The sequence below is a fragment of the Dasypus novemcinctus genome (genome assembly GCF_030445035.2).
Source record: "Dasypus novemcinctus isolate mDasNov1 chromosome 12 unlocalized genomic scaffold, mDasNov1.1.hap2 SUPER_12_unloc_1, whole genome shotgun sequence".
In the NCBI taxonomy this organism is placed as follows: Eukaryota; Metazoa; Chordata; class Mammalia; order Cingulata; family Dasypodidae; genus Dasypus; species Dasypus novemcinctus.
In genome coordinates, this window is record NW_026688129.1 from 891,239 (window position 1) to 898,034 (window position 6,796).

At 44.4% G+C, this 6,796-nt stretch overlaps 1 pseudogene; it reads left to right on the forward strand.

Annotated features, from left to right (window-relative positions):
* The first annotated feature begins 435 nt into the window (after window positions 1–435).
* LOC131277400 (thyroid receptor-interacting protein 11 pseudogene) lies at window positions 436–4,203 on the forward strand (annotated as a pseudogene).
* The last annotated feature ends 2,593 nt before the right edge of the window (window positions 4,204–6,796 follow it).

Here is a 6,796-nt window from a genome sequence, read left to right on the forward strand (position 1 = left end):
AAATCAACTGTCATAAAATTGGACTCCAAAAAGCCACTGCTGCTCTCAGGGCAGGTGTCCCCGCACTGGGGTGGAGGTGGCAGGAGTTGCCCGTGGAACCGGGGAAAGTCAGGAAAGCAGAGGAAGAAAAAGCCCATTCGGGTGGGGGGAAGGTGTGGGAAGGAGCGGAGGCTCCGTGGACCTGACTGAGTCACTGGTGGAGGCCTGTGGTCAAGTCCCAGGCCAGGTCTTGGTGTTTCTGGGCAGAGCCGGGCAGCTGGGGGGAGCCCCTGAAGCTGGTGTTGCCCAGCAACCCCTCACTGTGCTGTGGAATCCTGAGTGCTTAGATTTGGACTAGTTCCGTCAAGGCAGCAGTTGGAGGACACTTGGTGGGAGAGTCTGACCACATCGGCTGCTTCACTCACAGCAGACCGTGTAGTTCCTTGACCCACAGCGATGTCGTCCTGGCTTGGTGACCTCGGCTCCAGCTTGGGACAAACTCTGGGCAGATGGAGGGGCAGCCTGGCTTCTCTCACTGGACAGAGGTCTAACTTGACAAGAGGGGAGCTGAAGGAAGGCATGGAGGACGTGGAAGCAGCTTTACCTAACTCGAGCAGAGAGGAGAGCGAATCCATTCATTCAACCTTAAAATCAGTGAATGAGAGACTTAAACACTGTGCAGACCTAGAAGAGAAGCATGAAGCTTCAGAGCTTCAAGTCAAGCAGCGATCTACAAGTTACCAAAATGAATTACAGGAGAAAGATGTAGACATCAGTCATCTTAGAGTAGGACAGATTGTGCTACAGGAGCAGGTGCAGAATCTGCAGCCAGCCACTGAGTCTGACGTATCTCAACTGTATATGGTAAAGGGTGATCTTCAAGAGGAAACACAACATCATCAGAAGACAACTGAAGATCAAAACCAGAGTGAGATTCAACTGCTTCGGTTTTTAGAGGAGCACAAAAAGGAAAGGGATGAGTTTCAATACCAGCATGAGCAAATGAATACCTCACAGGCCCAGCTTTGCTTAGAGAAGGATGAGGAAACAAGGAATTTGCAAGACACTATTGAACAAGTCAGAACCCAGATGCAGGAAGGAAGACAGGGACTTCAAACAGAGAATTTGGATATTTCTGTTGACAAGAAAGTTGAGAGCCTTAAAATAGAATATGGAAGTGAAAAGGCTTGATTTATCTAAAGGTGAAATTGAAATGTTAGTAAAGGGGATAAAAGAAAGGGAATTAGAGATTAAAATTCTAAACAAAAAGAATATATATTTAAGAAAGCAGATTGATCAGCTGTCCAAAGAGGAGCTTGTGAAACTAACTCACATAATCCAGCAGAAAGATTCGGAAATACAAGCTCTTCATGCAAGAACCTCTTCAGCTCCCTACACCCAGGATGCTGCTTATCTCCAACAGCAAATGCAGGCCTTTGTCCTGGAGAGAGAACACGTATTAGCTGTTCTCAGTGAGAGGACTAGGGAAAATAGCCACCTAAAAAGAGAATACCACAAAATGGTGGACATAGTCTCTGACAAAGAAGCAGTCCTTAGGAAGCTGCAAGAAGAAAATAAAACCTTGTGCACTCGATTTGAAAGTAGTGACCAGAATATGTTTAGAGAAACTGTGCATAATTTATCATATATCATTCGAGAAAAAGACATTGAAATAGATGCATTGAGTCAGAAATGTCAGACTTTATTGACTGTTCTACATGCATCCAGCACTGGTAACGAGGACGGAGGTGTTAACAGTCATCACTTTGAGGAGGTACTACAGGAACGGGATAAATTAAAGCAACAAGTAAAGGAAATGGAAGGGTGGAAACAGCAAGTGATGACCACAGTACAAAACATACACTGTGAGTCAGCCCAAGTACAGGAGGAATTTCATCAACTTCAGGCTCAGGTTTTGGTTGACAGTGAAAATAACTGTAAATTCCAAGGAGAGCGTACTGAACTAATCCAACGGTACAAGCAGAACGAAAGCAAACTCAAAAATTTTGGGAAGAAATTAGCACAAGTTCAGCACAGCCTAGGGAAGCTTTGCAACACCGAGGATCTTCTTTTAGGAAAACTTGATATCATTTTACCACAGCTCTCCTCTGGACCATCACCTGTTTCACAGTCAGCAGAATCTCTTAGGGATATTAAATCTGATGTACTGAGGGAGCCTTCTAAATTACTTCAACAAGAGTTCCAAGAGTTAAGAAAATCACTGCAGGAAAAAGATGGAACAATCAGCACTCTACAGGAAAAGAATCACACATTATGTCATTTAATTGCTGCCGCCCCAGAGCTACAAGGAAAAGAACATGAACAAAATGATCCAGAAGTTAAGGAGATAAAGGACAAACAAGATGTTTTTAAAAAGTTACTTAAGGAAAAAGACCTCTTAATCGAAGCCAACAGTGCCAAGTTCCTTTCGTTAAATGAGAATTTCACTAACAAAGTGAAGGAAAATGAACTTTTAAGGCAGGCAGTGACAAACCTGAAGGAGAGAATATTAATTTTAGAAATGGACATTTCTAAACTGAAAGAGGAAAATGAAAAAATAGCAGAAACATCCAGGGTAAAGGAAACAGAACATCAAGCATTACAAGAGGCTAATACCATGATTTCAATCATGCTGCAAGAAAGGGAGTTTGAGTGCCAGGCAATGAAGGAGAAGGCTCTTGTTTTGGAACAACTACTCAAAGGAAAGGAACACGACAAGACTGGGGAGTTAGATCAGCTTTTAAATGCAGTGAAATCCATGCAGGAGAAGGCAGCTGTGTTTCACTAGGAGAGAGATCAAGTCCTGTTGGCCCTGAAACAGAAACAAATGGAAAACAGTGCCCTGCAGAATGAGCTACAGCATTTACATAACAAGGAATTACACTTAAACTGGGAGCTAGAGAGCCTGCATAAGCATGTTTCACAATCACAAGACTCTTCTACTCGTGAAGCTTTGGCTGCAGAAGACAGGGAGAACAGCCTAAGAAAGAAAGTCACAGCACTGGAAGACAAGCTACTTTCATCCTCTGATGCAATGACGGATGCAAGGCGTCAAGACAGTTTGCAGGTAGCATCATTGCAGCTCCAACTGAATGCAGTCTCTGCACAGAGGGATGAAACTGCACAGCAGCTTTCCATCTCACAAGAACAAGTAAAGCAGTATGCTCTCTCCCTAGCCAACCTGCAGGGGGTACTAGACCATTTCCAGCAAGAGGAAAAAGCCATGTATTCTGCCGAACTAGCAAAGCAAAACCACCTTGTGGGGGAATGGAAGACAAAGGCAGAATATCTGGGAGGAAAACTTTCATCATTACAGGAACGTTTGGATGAGGCGAATGCTGCATTGGACTCGGCAACAAGACTGAGAGAACAGTTAACTCTGAAGGAAGAACAAGTTAAAAATCTTAAAAAACAAAATGCATACCAAGAAGAAAGGCTGGATGAGGTACAAAAGAAATTGACGAACGTACTAAAGAGCACGGAAGGAAAAGTGGACAAAGTCCTAATGAGAAAGCTCTTTATTAGATACTTTCAGGCACCAAAAACCAAGCGTTCTGAGGTATTAAGATTAATGGGAAGCAGTCTGGGTATGAAAAAGGAGGAAATGGAAGAGTTGTTCACTGATGGCCAGGGTGCAGTTACCAGATGGATGAGTGGTTGGCTTGGAGGAGGATCAAAAAGTGTTCCCAATACATCTCTGAAACCTAGTCGACAGCGTGTATTTAATAGTTCTTTCTCAGAACATTTTCTGAAATTTCTACAAACAGAGTCTCATCCATCTGTGCCACCACCAAAACTTTCTGCTCATGATATGAATCTCCAAGATCCACCAGGAAGGACCCAAAGAGCCACAAATGTACCACCACATTGTAAATATACAGCAGCGTCCAGAACCAGTACAAGAGCACCTGAGAATCCATTCTTAGCTCCCTGCTCTGCAGCGGTGCCTCTAATCAGCCTTGCTAGACTCGGGACTGGTGGGCCTGGGAATCTTCTTTTGAAACCCGTCTCAGATGTGCTGCCCACATTTACAGCTCTTGCCATGCTACCTGACAACACCGCTGCAGTTATACTGAAAGACTCTGAAGCAAAAGGCAATCAAGCCAGAAATGACTATACCACTGTGAAACAGGCAAGCCACCCTTAACAATTGTGTGTATATATGTATATATTTTATCATAATGTCACCTTGTAGAAGAAGTCAGGTGTTCGTTTGTACCTGTACTGTCCTTATATTTAATAAAACTATCTATCTTTATACTTTTAGAAATTGCAGGTGTCATAGAACAAGTGTGCCATATAATCTCCCCTTTTCCCCTCTGATTTAAACCCTTTCAAACTTAATTGTCTCTCTTTTACCATAATTGACAAAAAAAAAAAGAAGAAATGCAAACAGGCATAAAGCAGCTCTTCATTACCTTCTCTGATTATTTTATGAGAGACAAGCCCTATGCCTGGTTGCCCACAGCACATCTCCAGGACACAGTAGATTCTGGAGGGGAAGGCAGGGATCTCGGCAGAGACAGGCAGCCAGCTGTGCCATGGGGCAGGACCTGAGGATCACCAGGGGTTGACAATGTGAGAAAGCACCTTGGCTGGTGCACCGAATTGGACAGTTCATATCTTCAGAAATGTAAGTTTTATGCTAAATAAACCTCTATTATGACTTACTTGCTTGAATTAAAAGTGCAGGAAGAATTCCTGAGTATTCTATGCATTAGGCCTGGCTCCCAGTACAGGACAAGGGTGCTGACATCCAGGCTACAGGCCAGGGAGGACAGATGGAAGAGTGGGATGAGAGAGAGGGGTTACTGGCAGGGCCCTGTTTCCTCTCCTAGGAATACCCCACATCACCGTTCTCACTCTGATCGATACATACTCAGTAACTTCATGACACCCAGGCAAGTGGATGTAAGAACCTGCTCCTGAAACTGATCCCCCGAGAATTAGCACGGGGATCCCCACACCCATGGTCCTTTCTCTCCTGACTCTCACTCCTCGGCTCCCCTCCCCCTGGGGCCCATCCCAGGGACTGCATGGCCACTGCCACCACCCGCTCGACTAAGACAAATTCTATTTTGGCTCCAGGAAGACATGCCTGCCTTGTTGCTGTCATAGCCTCTCGATCCCCTTCCCGATTCCATGTGCCACCGCCTTGCAGTCCATCCATGTCATCTCATCTTTTTCCCCTATCCACAAAATCCATTCCTAGAGCCCACTGCTACCACACTAGAATCTGCTTTATAAATTTGCTTTATGACTCAACCTGTTCCTCTGTCTCCACCCCGTCTGTTCGTGGGAAATCTATGCCAGAATCAGGAGTTTCAGCTCACCCAACTTCATAGCCTCTAAGACCTTCCTGTCTGATACAGTGACACTCACATGCAAAATGATGGGATTGACATAATGAAACTACTCCATTCCTACCCTTCATTGTACCAGATGGGTTTCTCTCATTAATATTCTTATTCTCTGTGTAAGAAGAAACTCTATGGGATGACAATATTAAAATAAATTATGTTTTTACCATGGAGAAATATCACTGATGCACAAAAGGCCAACTGATCTGAATGCCTTGGAATTTCTTGTTGGTATTAATCTATAGCTCTTCTGGCCATATTTTACATGTACACACAAAGATATGGAGATAGCGAATGGGTCCCAGGGTCCAGCGTCTGTGCATGTGCAGGAATGCAGGCCAAGTGAGTTCCTCTCCCTTGGAAAATGCTGAAATCACATAAACAGGTGAAGCACAAAGTATTTCATCAAGAGTCATGGGTACTCCATGGGACAGTGGAAAGCTGAGTGCCCTTCCCAAGAAAACCTAATGAACGTGCCTCTACGACACAAACACCTGAGATCTGAGGGCTCAGTAGTCATCAGGAGAGAAGGCAAAGGCGGTGAGGCAGGGAGTGCGAGGCCAGAACCAGGTCGGTCCTTCAGGGAGCCCAGGAGGGGCTGGACTGAGTGGGATTGGGACCAACGAGCTGAAGCTCTTCCCAGGTGCAGGGAGTGGAGGGAGGGAGGGCCTTCCTGCCAGGGTCCTGGGCTTCCTCTCTCATCTCACCTCCAGCTTCAAGTTTCTGGCTCCCTCCCTACTCTGAAAATCACAAGCTATGTTCTTAGAGACATGCCCATCAGTGTGGGCAGAGCCTAGACTGACACTGAGCAAGGTGGAAGACATCATGACTTTCCCTTTTGCCTTTCTTCTGTGCCCTGGGAGCCCCAGCACGGCCCCCAGTACCTTTCCTCTACTGACTCAGAAGAGATATGAGGGAAATGACTTAACACACGGTTTAATGGGATTCAGGAGAGAATGAAGAGAAGCTATACAAGTTAAAATAGTGATGACTACTTTCTAATATGGACACTGTGATGGTGATACATATCAGTGAATAAAGTGAATACCTGTGAATTTTACACTAGAAATGTTCCAAGTTTAAGGCATAATTCAAGGAAACTAGTTGAACAGGGAGATCAAACATTGCCAGAAGAAAACAGAAGGGGCTTGAGTTATGAATTACAGAGGTAGAAGAGGAAAACTGGGGGCATTCACTATCCACTTGGTAGTAATAGTTACACAGATATATGTCTATATATTCCCTGTGTTTTTTATTGCAGTAAGTTATTCAAGGGAAAAGGAATAGACTTTAATTTTAAACTCTAAATGTTCTCACCAAGGGAGTGTTTGAGTAGGTGAAAGCTCTCTTGCACCTCTGCTCTTTTCAGGGTTCCTTCCAAAATCCTCGAGTTAACTTGACCCATTTACCTGGAATTTCTGCATGGTAATGAACTTGGTCAAAGTGTGGACATTTTT